We start from the raw sequence: 14658 nt of genomic DNA, 5'->3' as shown, positions 1-14658 counted from the left end.
AGCCCCGCATTGGGCTCTCTGCTCAGCAGGAAGCCTGCTTCTCCCTCTCCCACTCGTTCCGCTTCTGCTCCCTCTCTCACTGTGTCTCTCTGTCAAATAAATAAAATCTTAAAAAAAAAAAAAGATTTTGTTTATTTATTTGGAGGGGGAGGGGCAGGGGGAGAGGGACAAGCAAACTCTACACTGAGTGTGGAACCTGATGCTGGGCTCGATCTCGGGACCTGATATCACAACCTGAGCTGAAATCAAGAGTCAGGCACTTAACTGACTGATCCATCCAGATGCCCCTAAAGGTTTTATTTTTAGGAAATCTCTATACTCAACACGGGGCTTGGACCTACAATCCCAAGATCAAGAGTCACCTGCTCCACCAACTGAGCCAGCCAGGCGCCCCTGCTGCTTGCTTCTATTTCAATTTTATAATTTGATGATTTCATGAAAAAGTGACTATAAGGAAATACATACTGGTCATTCTCTATCAAGTGTGGAGATATGGCAAAAAGTCTTTCATTGTAATAAGACTGCACTTGGAGAAGAAAAAATTTCTAATCGAATGGCTTACTGCACACTGCAATGCGCTACCATTAGAAACGTGGAATTAACTTGCACAATTTTTTTTTTCAGGATTATGACCACCTTGCTGGAGTGCTGTAGATACAACACCGCTTGAAAGCACAGGACAAGGATGGCTGCCCTCTATAAATTTATTCCCACTCTAGGAGAGAAATGGCTTCTAAACATTTTTCCCTTTTGGTGTATGCTACAGATGGATTCCCCTCAGATAGTCTACATAATTTTTTTTCTTCAGTCATAACCAAAAATAGATTTGTTTTCATGAGCAAATCACTTAGCATCACTTCGATCACATGGCAAACCTGGGAGCACTTGTTCCGGTTCTGTGCCCTGAAGTGTTGGACTGTTTGGCTAAACTCCAAGAGCTATATTAGGGAAATACCTTCTCTTCGGCCGCAGTTTAAAATGGAACTATATATGTAAATAGTATCATGGTTCTTACAGATTTATTTGCTAGTTTTGGTATGATTACAGTAGAAGCTCAACAGAACTATGAATGATACTTACAAAAACACTGATTCCTGATACTACGACATATTCTTTCTATTAATAGAACATTAATATAAATAGAAGAGTTGATAGGTGGAGATTATTATCTTAACTATTTTCCATGCTCAACTTACAGCCGCATACTTCTTGTTCTCATTCCAAAGCTTCTTTCTTAAGCAATACTTCTTAGGCAGCAGAAAAAGCAAGAGGGAGCAGATGATTAAGTTGATTCAGTGAGACTTTCCCTCTTCGCAATGTAGGAAAGTTGGTTCAGGTCTCTAAAGCGCTTCATCGGAAGTCTGCAAACGTGATTCAGTTCCACCCAAATTAGTGGTATAAACAGTCTAAACAAGGCAGTAAGTTCAAAAAATCGTTCATCTGGTCAGGAAGTCGGGTGGAAATCTAGGACATTTTCCATATCTCTCACGGAGACAACCAAAATTGAAATCTTTTTACTAAATTAAGAAACCATAAGCATTTGCTTGACATCACCTTCAAAGAATGATGAAAATAGCAGTTTAAAAATATCAGAGAGATAAGTTTTTAAGATGTCTTTGAATATTATCTCCTGATTCTGAGAGTGCTCCTGCTACTTATGTCCTTATGAATGACTTGAGATAAACTTTCCTGGGCAAGTCACTGGCTTCCTTTGGCTCAGTCTTCCCTTTAGAAAACTTGGGAGCTTGGGAGGACGCCTTGATGTGAACATGAAGAGCTGTATTATAATCACTAGAAAGCAACTGGGTATAAGCTGCTCCTTGGTGTTTGAAATCAGTTATGAGAAGAAAGAAGAAGTACATAACTATATGGTCTTTGGTCATGACCCACTTAGTTGCCTCTATTGGAGCTCGTGTGTGCGTGTGTGCATGCGTGCGCGCATGTGTGTGTATGCGTATTTCAATTACTCTCTAGTGTCACTTTCTTTCAGCCTAGTGAACCTCCTTTAGTATTTCTTGTAAGGCAGATCTGGTAGCAATGGATTCTGTTTTCATTTACTTGGAAATATTTTCATTTTGCCTTTGCTTTTGAAAGACAGTTTTGCAGGGCGGACTCTGTCAGCACTTTAACATGGCCTCTTGCAGCCATCTGGCCCCCACTGTTTTTCATGAGAAGTCAGGTGTTACTCTTCTTGCAGGTCCCCTATAACTGAGTCAGTTCTCTCTTGCTACTTTCTGCATCTTTCTGTCTTTCAAAATTTTGACTCCATGTCTGGGTGTGGATCTCTTCATGCTTACCCTCATCAGTCAAGCAACAGTCTGTCAAGCATCTTGGATGTGTAGCTTAGTGGTTTTCATCAAATTGGGAAAGTTGTAAGTCATTACGTCTTTGAATATTTTTCCGCCTCTTTCTTTCTCTCTTCTACTTCTTGTCCACTTAATGGTAACCTATATTTTTCTGAGATTCTGTACGCTCTTTTGTCATTCTTTCCATTCTTCAGACTGCATTATCTCCATGGCTCTCTATTCAAGTTCGTGGATTCTTTCTTCTGACAACCTAAATCTACTATTGAGCCCTCTAGTGAGTTTTCTTTTCTTTTTTTTTAAAGATTTTATTTATTTATTTGACAGAGATCACAAGTAGGCAGAGAGGCAGGCAGAGAGAGGGTGGGGGGAAAGCAGGCTCCCTGCTGAGCAGAGAGCCTGATGCAGGGCTCAATCCCAAGACCCTGGGACCATGACCTGAGCTGAAGGCAGAGGCTTTAACCCCCTGAGCCACCCAGGTGCCCCAGAGTTTTCATTTCTTTAATAGTTTTCAATTTTAGTATTTCCATGTTAAAAATTTTTTTTAAAGATTTATTTATTTATTTGAGAGAGCGCGCGCACATGAGAAGGAGGTCAGAGTGAGAAGCAGACTCCCTGCTGAGCAGGGAAGTCTGATGTGGGACTCGATCCTAGGATTCCAGGATCATGACCTAGCTGAAGGCAGTTGCTTAACCAACTGAGCCACCCAAGCATCGCCTCCATGTTTAAATTCTGTCTCTATGAGTTTGACTACTTTAGGTACATCCACATGAGTGAGATCAGTGTGCTTCTGTGGCTGCCTTTTCTCACTTGGCATAATGTCGTCAAAGTTCATCCATGCTGTATCATGTGTCAAAATTTCCTTCCTTTTAACAGACTGAATAATATTCCACTGTATGGATATACCACATTTTGTTTACTCATCCAGTGATGGACATTTGGTTTGCTTCCCCTTTTTGGCTACTATGAATAAGACTATTAAAATGGATATACAGGGGTGCCTGGGTGGTCTCAGTCAGTTAAGTGTCCAACTCTTTTTTTTTTTTTTTTTTTTTTTTTTAAAGATTTTATTTATTTATTTGACAGAGAGAGATCACAGGTAGGTAGAGAGGCTGGCAGAGAGAGAGAGGGAAGCAGGCTCCCTGCTGAGCAGAGAGCCCGATGTGGGACTCGATCCCAGGACTCTGAGATCATGACCTGAGCTGAAGGCAGCGGCTTAACCCACTGAGCCACCCAGGCGCCCTAAGTGTCCAACTCTTGATTTAGGCTCAGGTCATGATCCCAGGGTTGTGAGACTGAGACCCACGTTGAGCTCTGTGCTGGGCATAAATCCTGTTTAAAATTCTCTCTCATTTTCTCTCTTGCCCCTCCCCTTTTTCTCTCCCTCCCTAAAAATAAAGATAGGTAATTAAATTAAATTAAATTAAACTAAATGGGTGTACAGATATCTCTCCAAGTCTCTGCAGCTTTCAGTTCTTTTGGGTGCATATGCAGAAGTGGAATTGCTGGGTCATGTGGTAATTCTGTTTTTAATTTTTTGAGAAACTACCATACTGTTTGGCATAGCAGCCACACCATTTTATATTTCCCACAAGGTATAAATCTTCAATTTCTTCACATCCTCACCGACACTTGTTATTTTGCTTTTGTTTTTTAACAGCAGCCATTCTAATGGGTATGAGGTGATATCTCATAGTGGTTCTCATTTGCATTTCTATAATGATTAGTGATGTTTAGGATCTTTTCATGGGCTTGTTGGCCATCTGTATGTCTTCTTTGGAGAAATGTCTATCAAATCCTCTACCCATTTTTTTAAATTTATTTTTATTTTTTATAAACATATAATATATTTTTATCCCCAGGGGTACAGGTCTGTGAATCGCCAGGTTTATACACTTCCTCTACCTATTTTTAAATTGAGTTGCTCTTGGCTGTTGAGTTGTATGAGTTCTTTATGTATTCTGATACTAACCCCTTATTAGATAAATGATTTGTAAAATACTTTCTCCCCTTGCAAAGGTTGCCTTTTTATTCTACTGATTGTGTCCTTTGTTGTTCAGAAACTTTTAATGTTGATGTGCTCCATTTTATCTATTTTCACTTCTATTGCTTGTGTTTTTGGTATCATATCTGCATTTGGCTCTTTATCATTTCTATCTCTTTTAAAAATAGTCCCTAGTTGATGATCCACTGCCACCGTATCTTTCTTTAATTCTTTAAGAATGGTTTCTTTAAATCTTTGAATATATTTATAATATCTGCTTTAAAGTCTTTGTTTTGGGATGCCTGGGTGGCTCAGTCAGTTAAGCATCTGCCTTCGGCTCAGGTCATGATCTAGGGTCCTGGGATTGAGTTCCACATCACTGGGCTCCTTGCTCAGCGTGGAGTCTGCTTCTCCCTTTGCCTGTTCTGTGTGCTCTGCTTGCCACTCCCCGTGCTTGTGTTCTCTCTCTCACTCTCTGACATAAATAAATTAAAAAATCTTTTTTAAAAATAAAGTTTTTGTCTGCTTTATTCAATAAATGGGCCCCCTCAAAAGCAGACTCTATTGTTTCTCCTATGTAGCTGTCACAATTTCCTGTTTCTTTAGTTGTCTCATAATTTTCGTTGAAAACTGGACATTTTAGGTAACATCTTGTAGAATATTCTGGTTACTGATATTCCCAGCTCCCAGAGGTTTTGTTCCTGGTATCTGTTTATTTGCCTGATGTAAATCTGTGAAGTCTACTTTCCACACAGTATATAGCTGTTTATGTCCCTGCTCAGATTTTTTTCTCCCTTGTTTTCCCATTTTAGTCTGGCTTCCTGAGAATCACCCAAAGCCACTTAACTGGTCAAAGGCTGTGCATAAACTCCCTTAACTAGTTAGAATTTCACCTTTCATCAAATGATGGCAGGAAGGTCTGAATGCAAAGGGGCAGCAAAAAGGTAACCTCTGGGGCGTTTTAATTATTATTTACTCTGTATGTGCTGGTGCTCACAAAACCCTGAGTTTGTGTAAAAACTCACAGAACTATAGTGTCACCAGAAAAAGTGAATTTTACAATATATAGTATTTGTTGAAGTGGCCATGATTTGTCCTTAAAAAAAGATACTTCTATACCTGTATTGCTCTTGCATAGTTGGATCCAATTAGATCATTTGAGTTCTTAGAAGTTTACTACTTAATATTTAATGAGGAGACATAAAACAAAAACTTTCTCATTATACTATTGCCAATTGAGGGTCATTTCCTCTCAGAATGCAATAAAATGAAAACTAAACTTTAAAAAATGTATCACTATAATACTTAATAGTTCATATGACAATATCAAGTTTTTATCCCTGATCAGAAGTTTCTTCTGGATTAAGCTTTAAGTCATTTTTTTTCAAATAAAAATTCCGGATCATTTAATTTTTACTGACAAGTCTCAAAGAGCCTGAAGACACTGTGATTTAAAGATCAAGGAAAATCTTTAAAAAAAAAAAAAAGTAAACAAAGGAAGAGATGGCAAAAATCAGGTCTGACAGAAGGTGCTTGGCCGGACAACCTACCCTCTAGGTTCCCAGGAAGACTAAGTCTGCATAGCAGGCTGAGGCAGAAAGTGACAGAATATCCCAGCATTCTCTCTTCCTGCACTAGCTGCCACTTTAGTTCCAAGTCAAGTCTTAAGCAATCACTTCTTTTTAAAACATTTATAATAATAGATAAGCTCATCTGTAACTCCTAACCACTTTACTATGCTGAGAGCATTCATATCCTCCTACTTCCAGTTTTAATCTTTAAAGGCAAAACCAAACAAAACCAAGAAATGAATGAACAAATGAAAAAATAAAAGGGAAGAAAATAAACTCGGTCCAAATCTTTAAGCTGAGATCCAGTCTCCCCTCTCTCTTCCTAAAGCCACCCTTTCTCTTGACAGCAACCAGAGAGTTTTTCTACGTTTTCTAACTTGGTCTAGAGTCTCAGAATCTCAGAATATAGTCTAGAAATATTTTTATCTGTTTTAACGCTTTTAAAAAGCTATTCTCTTTCTTGCTTTGAGCCACTCAACCCGCAAAGCATTCCACCAATCAAACTGTAACCACGTATTTTTTTCTACCTTGATACGCATGTGGCATGTCACACATCCGAGCTGACCCCGTGTGAGGAGGGCTGGGACTTGCCTGCTGGTGAGGACATCCAATGTGGTGATCTCAGATCTCACTGGCGGCAGCCCTTAGTCCACTGCGTGACTTACTGGGGTTAAACTGTTCTCCAACATCTCTTTCTCTCCTTCCTTCCCCAGAAGAAATGAAAATAAACCCATGTGGGAGGTGTCTTTACTTTCCTGAGGAGCCAACAGTGCAGAGAGGAATGACATGATTCTTCCTACCTTACAACTACAGGAGAGAGGCAAGATGGTAAAGAAATACAGAAGGGGCTGGCAAGGAGAGCACTCCTTATAAGGGTCAAAGATGGTAAGAAGGAAACTTGAAAAACCAGCTTTCTTAGTTCCAAGTATTCCAGAAAATACTCTTCTATGAGTAACGAAGGTCCTGAAAGGAAGACTAGGCCAAAACATGGCAGTACACACATGCTACCAGATTTCTTGTGGTTTCTCAAGGTATCAGTCCCATTGAGAGTGGCTTCAATACAGTCTCAATCTAGACCTCTACCTCCAAGAAAACCTGGTGACAGATTCTACTCATTTAGGCCCAGACTTAGGAAGACACTTCAAAGAGACACCTTTAAATAACCACCAAAAGGACTTATTCTCACGCGTTACCACATAAAACGAGCTAAAAGGGAGGCCAACTCTTTTTGCTCACGATTTTCTTAAATCAACTGCCACTAGTACTAAAGAGTTACCCCAAATAACCTTCTGATTAAGGCCACAAGAACATCCTAGCAGCATTTGGCAGAAATAATTGAGGGAGCCGGTACGGTCTTAAAATACTGTCACTTTTAATAAACACTGGTGAGATACACTTTGATACTGCAAAGAGAAGGGCTTTGGAAACACTAGCTAGGTGGCTTGCTCTTTCCATCACCCCTCATCACTGTCACTCAAAATGTTCTCTGAGCTTTACAACATATGGTTCCACCATCCACTACTTTATATATAAGATCAAGAATGATGGTCCCTTACAAAATTTAAATGAATAATCCTGCCATAAAGTAATATTTTAATGACTTAAAAATGTGCTAGATTCACAACTCCTTTCCTTTAAATAATACTGAGCCTGAGATCTTATTCAATTTGAGGTCATATTAGAGTTCATTGAACATCCACTACCATGAGTAGTGAAAGCAGACCTTTGGTGAATACCTTTTATACTGCAGAATTCACAAAATTATCCTTTGTCAATAACTGCCATGCATCATTTTATGTGGGTCTCTTCCCCAAGGACCAAGGTCTCAAGTCTCTGCCTTAAAAATAAGCCAACTTTTCCCATTATAAAAATAATACACATTCATATTAAAAAAATCTGGGAAAAACAAAAGAAAGTAAAACAAAGAAAAATGCTCCTCGCTCACCACTGAATAATAACCATTGTTTTGTGTACATTTTGGTGTACCGGTATTATCCACTGGAGTACACATTACTTACATAAGCCACTGGCAGGCCACTGCCAAATTAAATAAAATACAAAAGTCAAAATCAAAATGAATTATCATAGTCATGTTTTGAAATGAAACTTTTCATTATTACATAATACATGCTCATTGAAAAAAAAAAAAATCTAACATATAGGTAGCCAAAAAAGGAGGAGGAAAAATCGTCTATCAGCTCACCTCCTTGAAATAACCATTGCTTAATTTGGTGCACAGCATTCTTTTTTTTCATGTACATACAAGTACCTTCCTTTTAAAAAAAGAAAATGAAGCCATTAGACCATTAAAAATTGCCTTCCAGTTGGAAAATGGTTATACATATGTATTTTGTGAACCTGCAAGGTTCACTCATTTCAGACGGAATGCCATTGTTTTATTTTTTTTGGAATAAATCATTTATTTAATGGGAAAGTTAGTAGCTTTTCTTTTTTTAAGGTAGAACTTAGTTTTGAGTATATTAGTATTTGAAATGACAAATGTTGAAACAAAAATCTAAATTATGATTACTTTTTTTTTTTTGCTTTTAAAAAAATTTTTAATTTATTTTCGGCATAACAGTATTCATTATTTTTGCACCACACCCAGTGCTCCATGCAATCCGTGCCCTCTATAATACCCACCACCTGGTACCCCAACCTCCCACCCACCCGGAATGCCATCATTTTAAATGGCTGCACAGAGTTGCATTATGTGGCAACACCATAAATTATTTAACTAGTACCTTATTAGGTTGTTTCTGGGGATGTTTTATTGACACATTAGGTCAGTAATTCTCTAGTAGTCTAATAATAAGCAAAGGAGATTTTTCCCCCTTCTTTCTCTTCAAGTTTAATTTTTTTGGACTGAAGAACTATAATAAAAAAGGTTTATCCCAAGCCATTTACCCACTCTCATTTTTAATGAAACATATGTGGACTCAATATAATCTTGATTTTAAAAACAAAATTATTATTGCCAGGGTGAAATGCCAAAGGGAATGACTCCTTAGTAATTTCTTTTTGTATAGAAATGAAAACAGCCTGTTGTCTGCGATCAGTAAGAACCAAACCAACCAAACATTTGAATTTTCTATTGGGTTTACAGTTATTGAGAGCTCACTGGTTTTAAAGAGAGCATTTTAATATTCAGACCACTTCAGGGTGTGTTAAAAATCAGTGGTCTCTGCCTCTGGATTTAGGAGATATAGCTATCTTGTCAGGATTTCATACTTTTTTTTTTTTTAAAGATTTTATTTATTTATTTGACAGATAGAGATTATAAGTAGGCAGAGAGGCAGGCAGACAGAGAGGAGGAAGCAGGCTCCCCGCGGAGCAGAGAGCCGGATGTGGGGCTCCATCCCAGGACCCTGGGATCATGACCTGAGCCGAAGGAAGGGGCTTTAACCCACTGAGCCACCCACGCGCCCCAAGATTTCATACTTTTAAATGGACACAGAAGGAGAAAGTAACAGGGCATGCAGCTTCCCATCGGGGAGGTCAGTATTTTCAAACACAGCCAGGTCTGCAGACCGGGCAACCCTGCTATATACACTCGCCACCTTTACGCCTCTGTCTCCCACTATGAGGCAAACTGGAGTTCCAGCCAGGATGCCCTCACTTGTCTTTTCTCACTTCAAGGAACTCTTAATACTCTGCAAATGTGTAATTAGCTTTAGTTATAAAAGCCAAGCATTCTACCTATCCCATTTCTAAGAGCTAAAAAATGAGCGCACAGTATCCTGGCCAAGACGGAGCATGTCTTCTTTGGAGATAGCAGTGTGCCACTTGTGTGACACTTTTCAAGCAGCACCGGCAAAACACGCCCTCTGAGAATGCTTCGTTAGGACCACATAAAGCTTTTATGGTACAAAATGCTACACAAAGTTTAACAAACAGACACACTCTCAGTAGTTTGTGTTTTCAATCCAAGACGATTCCATCAGGCAAAAGCGCAAAGAGTAGAGGGACTCTAAGGAGGAATAACTATTTTGAACGGTAAGGGAAGAACTGCCACCTTCCTAACTCTGGATAATGTATTACACAGGAGGGAACAGAGCGCCCTGTGGCCTTGACCATTTGACTGAGTAATTAACCATTCAATTGCACTAAGTGCCTAGCAGTACCACAGACTGCTGAGGATCTAAAAACGTCAGGATGAAACAGGTCACCACCCTTCACCTCTAGTAGAGACCCTCCAAACTGCTAACATGAGCCCATGATTGCGTTCTCTTCAGGTCCTCCGGCTTTGCCCCTACACCTAGGGTGTCAGATGGAATTTGCCATGGCAGGGATGAGGCACAGCATTCCCGCAGGTGACAGAACAGCTCACGGACAAAGTTCTCTTGCAGAAGGGACACAGTAGGGAAAATGGGGTACGGTCAAACTTCCCCGAGAGCCACCTATCTGCTGACCTAGGCTTCATGAAGAAACAAAGTGACCCACCCAGCCAGCAGCCTGTGACACAAAATGATCACCAGCGAATGTTCCTTGTTTTGACCTCTGCCCAAATTCCCCTTCAGGGGGCGGTAAAAAGTCACAAGGGGAGGAGGGCGTCTACTGAACAACACTGTGATGTTATCTGATAATACAACAGTAGCATCACATTTTCTCATCTGATTCTCATTTGAAATGGGCACTGTCTTAATTACTGAGTTCAGAAAAGTAATTGCAAAATTTTCCTGGTTAATTATTAATCTTCTCGAAGTGACAGAGGAAATCCAGAACAAAGTCAGGGCTAGAAGGGACTTTGAGAGGACATTTATCTCTAGACTGCAGAGAGAATATCAAAAACATACAAATATAGACCTATCTTTAGATGACTTCCATCAAAAGGCTTACATTGTCCAGTACTAAAATTCTCCATTTTCTAAAACCTGGCTTTGTATGTCATCTAGTGGTCCTCCAACATTAGTGTGTAGCAGAATCACTTGCTGGGGTTTGTCAAAACAGAGACTGCTGGGCCCTGTCCTGGTGGTTGCTGAATCCATAGATCTTGGGTGAGGCCTGCCAGGGCGCATTTCTCACAAGCTCCCAGGAGGAGGCGATGCTGAGAACCAGCACTGCACTGTGAAGACCACGGTTCTAACCTAACCTTTGCAGGACTGAACCCTTATATTCTCAATGGAAATAGATACTAGTTGGTCACCATTCCTCGGTTCTGAGGCATATACTTACTTGAATACCAATTCAACAGTCCCCTGGTCATTTCTTTCCCTCCAGGCTAAATAATAGATGTTTCCTAACATCTTATTATAGATATCATTTTTCAACCCTTTAATCATTTTGTGAGGCTCTTTGTTGAGACTTCTCCAAGTCTCTTAGATGGGGAGCTATGAACTAGACCCGGAACCTTGGTCAGAGACTGGCTGAGACTGCATATAAAGGGAAAAATGACTCACAGATTAATAAAGTGTATTCCTATTTATTAATCCCCAATACCCAAAGTTTGTCTTACTTTTGATTCATGTTCTTCTGACTCCTTTATGAGCTGCAGTAATGCTTAGGTGACCTTCCTAATGCCTTTCTTCTGAGAAGCTCAAAGCACTTCTCTAATTCAACAGGTGACTCAACACCCTAACCCAGTGCAGGGTTAAGGTACTAGTTCAAGTGCCTATCAGTTCAGGAGGCAAGAAAAAAATCTGGAATGCAAATTCAGATTTCTATCCAAATACCGTTATATTGGGAAAGAGGTTTCCTACATTCATTGCCTTTTATAAGACACTAAGTTTACCTCCTTCATATGAGCATTCTAGGTGCAGAGAAACTAGTGAATCTCCTCCCTTTCGTTGGGAATTCTAACAGGGATCTGGTTGCTGGGGTCACTCTCATTATCTCCATCACTTCCACAGCTGCTGAAAGAGAAAGGGAGGGAGCACCCTGAGGGGCACTGTAGTTTGTCCTGTTTGGCAAAAGCCCAGACAATTTGAAAACTACCCCGCAAGCTACCCCCAACCCTCCCCTCTCCATTTTGTTTTCCTTTTCTTCCCTTTCATATTATGGTTTCTGCAGTTTTTTTTTTTTTTTAAATATTTTATTTATTTATTTGACAGACAGAGATCACAGAAGCAGACAGAGAGAGAGGAGGAAGCAGGCTCCCTGCTGAGTGGAGAGCCCAATGCGGGGCTCGATCCCAGGACACTGGGATCATGACCTGAGCTGAAGGCAGAGGCTTAATCCACTGAGCCACCCAGGCGCCCCTTCTGCCAGTTTACTTAGTATGTGGTGTTGGGGGCCAGTCTCTGTGTAGTGCCTAATTTCGGCACGTGAGTCCTCTGCGAGTAGGAACTATGCTGTCTTTGTGCATTGTATGTGCTCTGGGGGTGCTTAACACGTGCTAAATAATAACAGCAGTGCCAGTATTTCCAGGAGAAATCAGAATTCCAGCAGAGGGCCCAATCCTATTACCATCTATTTGTGTACAAGACAGCCAGAGCTCAAGGCGTCCCTCTGTGCACTGTTCCTTTCGTTTTAGATAAAAAGAGCTGAAATTCAGTATCACAAAGACTATTCCTACAAAATTTCCTTTTGAAAGAGAACATTCTAGAGATGTGATCACTGTGCACTTGCATTCAGCTCCAAACCAAAAGGCAACCTGTTAGATAATATAAGTTCCCATATAACCGCACAGTCCAGTTACCTATTGAAAGCCTCATGTGAATGAAGAAGACCCCCACCCCCAACAGAAAAGCCTCTTTGCTTCCCTGAAAAATCTCTCAAAGCTTCAGTGCAGAACACTAATTCTTTAGGAATAGAGGAACATTAAAATAAATCTACTGCAAGCAGGAGCCACTCTGTCAGAGCCTCTGGTTCTATAACTATTTTAAGAGGCAGAGGGCTAGGAGGGGGTCAGGCTGCCAGGGAAAGCAGCTTAAACAGGGCTGGAGGACAGAAATGCACAAAGCCAAGCGCAGGGAGGGCGATGGTGATGGAAGATGCAGGTGTGCACAGCACATGCGCGGAACTGTGAGCTGCTGGGCTCTATCTGCAGGCCCCACAGCTGCCTGGGCTGCTCAGCATCTGGACCCCTCACCTGTTACCTTGAGCTGAGCTCACTGTGATGGGTCATACCCAAGGTCCTAACTAGTCAACAGGGACTCTACTCATGAGGGAACCATAACTAGTATCACTCCATCAGGCACACAAGAGAAGAAGGAGTGAAGAGAACCACCCGCCCAGTGAACGCAAGAAATTCCCACACTGACGCTTAAATCATTAAACGATCTCCCCTTTCATTCACCTGTATCAGGCTCTCACAGCACATAAATCACTAAAAGGGACACTCTGAAAGTGTTTATGAGCATTTTAGCAACTCCTAGAAGAACACACACTTCCTCTAGTAAAAATACCTATGGAAGCTTCTTTCTGTTAAATTGTTAAAAGTGGATACATTTTGAACAGCTTTTCTTTTCTACAGGACTGAAGGACAGTGGAGGGAATGAATAACAGCTTGAAAACCATCTAGTACCAACCGTACCAACAGTGCACCTTTACAAACACTCTACTTAGATGCTCACGGAGCCTAGGTGACAATTAAAAGTAAGAATAACACCCGTTTACTGTCTTCCGATGGAAGTATGTATTATGAAGCAAATACTGGAACAAAGTCCCATTTACTACTTAAGTTGTATTACAGACTTTGCTGTTATAATTACAATGAATCTGGACTGTAAATTTCTCTTCGGCTCAACAAAAAACAAGTTTTAATAGGAGCTGCTTTCTAAAAATAGCTCAAGAACTCAGTTCTGTTTTCCCTTCTTACATTCTTTTCCTACTAAATGTACCACTGAAACATTTCCTTTCATTGTTGACACCTTAGGTCATTTGGATTTTAAATCAGACAATACATAATAACAAAGAAGTCTTTGAATAAAGCTTGCAAACTGGGAAAATGGCATTTGAGGGAATGCCTCCCTCCTTGCTCACAGCGTTGATACGGACATGGATGCCTGGGAAGCAACTAGTAGGCGACCTATTAGAATTGTTTCAGTAAAACCAATATTCCTATAGGTGATACAATTTATGTGTTAACTGATTTTAAAAAATGTCCTCCCTGGTTCTCTGTTATAAGCACGTTGTTTGGCATGAAGTTAGGTATACTCTGACTTAAAACACACCTCAAACAAATTAAGTAAGGTGCTTCAGATCTTATTAACAATACTTGATGTTAAAATCTTTAGTTTTCTTCGGTCTGAACTTAAATTGACAATGACTTGTTAATTTTAAGAACAATTACGATTTAAAAATTTCATAACCTTTCGTTAATTTTGGTAACTAACTCCATCTTCCAGAGGATGCTTTCAATTACTTTGTAAAGCCTTCCTCCTAAACTTATTTTTTTTTTAAGTGCTTCTCTTTAGGGGTACACAGGTCTATTTTTAAACAGAAAATCTTCTTAGAAAAATAAAAACCGTCTGTCTATACATTTTACAAAGTTACATATATGACTCTTGCATTATTTCTGCATATAAACTCGTGGCTCACAGGAAGTTTAACAGGAATCCACTTCTAACTTTTTTTTTTCCCTAAGATTTAGGTTACCATAGAAATAAAGCTCAATGAGACAACCATTCCATTAATCGAATATTTTAACAGATAAAATAAGAAATAATCTACAGACTGCTTCTGCAAAGATAAAACAGTAAGAATCAAATACTTTCTCTTGGGAAAACCGAAAAAGGCAGGTTTCTTGCAGTAGGATACTCGTAAAGAAAAACCTTTGCCACCGTTCCTAGAATCCTCTCAAGTCCCCACCCCAAAGTTTCCAATTTTCCCAAGGGATAAAAAATTACTGAAGGAAGAT

The 14658-nt window shown here is 39.9% G+C and overlaps 1 protein-coding gene across 5 annotated transcripts in view; it reads right to left on the bottom strand.

Annotated features, from left to right (window-relative positions):
* Nucleotides 1-14658, bottom strand: part of SLC20A2 (solute carrier family 20 member 2) — a 107534-nt gene that overhangs the window by 60505 nt on the left and 32371 nt on the right. The gene's annotated exons all lie outside the window — the stretch shown is intronic.

The sequence above is a fragment of the Mustela lutreola genome, chromosome 18 (assembly GCF_030435805.1).
Source record: "Mustela lutreola isolate mMusLut2 chromosome 18, mMusLut2.pri, whole genome shotgun sequence".
NCBI lineage: Eukaryota > Metazoa > Chordata > Mammalia > Carnivora > Mustelidae > Mustela > Mustela lutreola.
The sequence above is the reverse complement of the archived record's forward strand: the minus strand, read 5'-3'. Positions and strand labels throughout refer to the sequence as shown.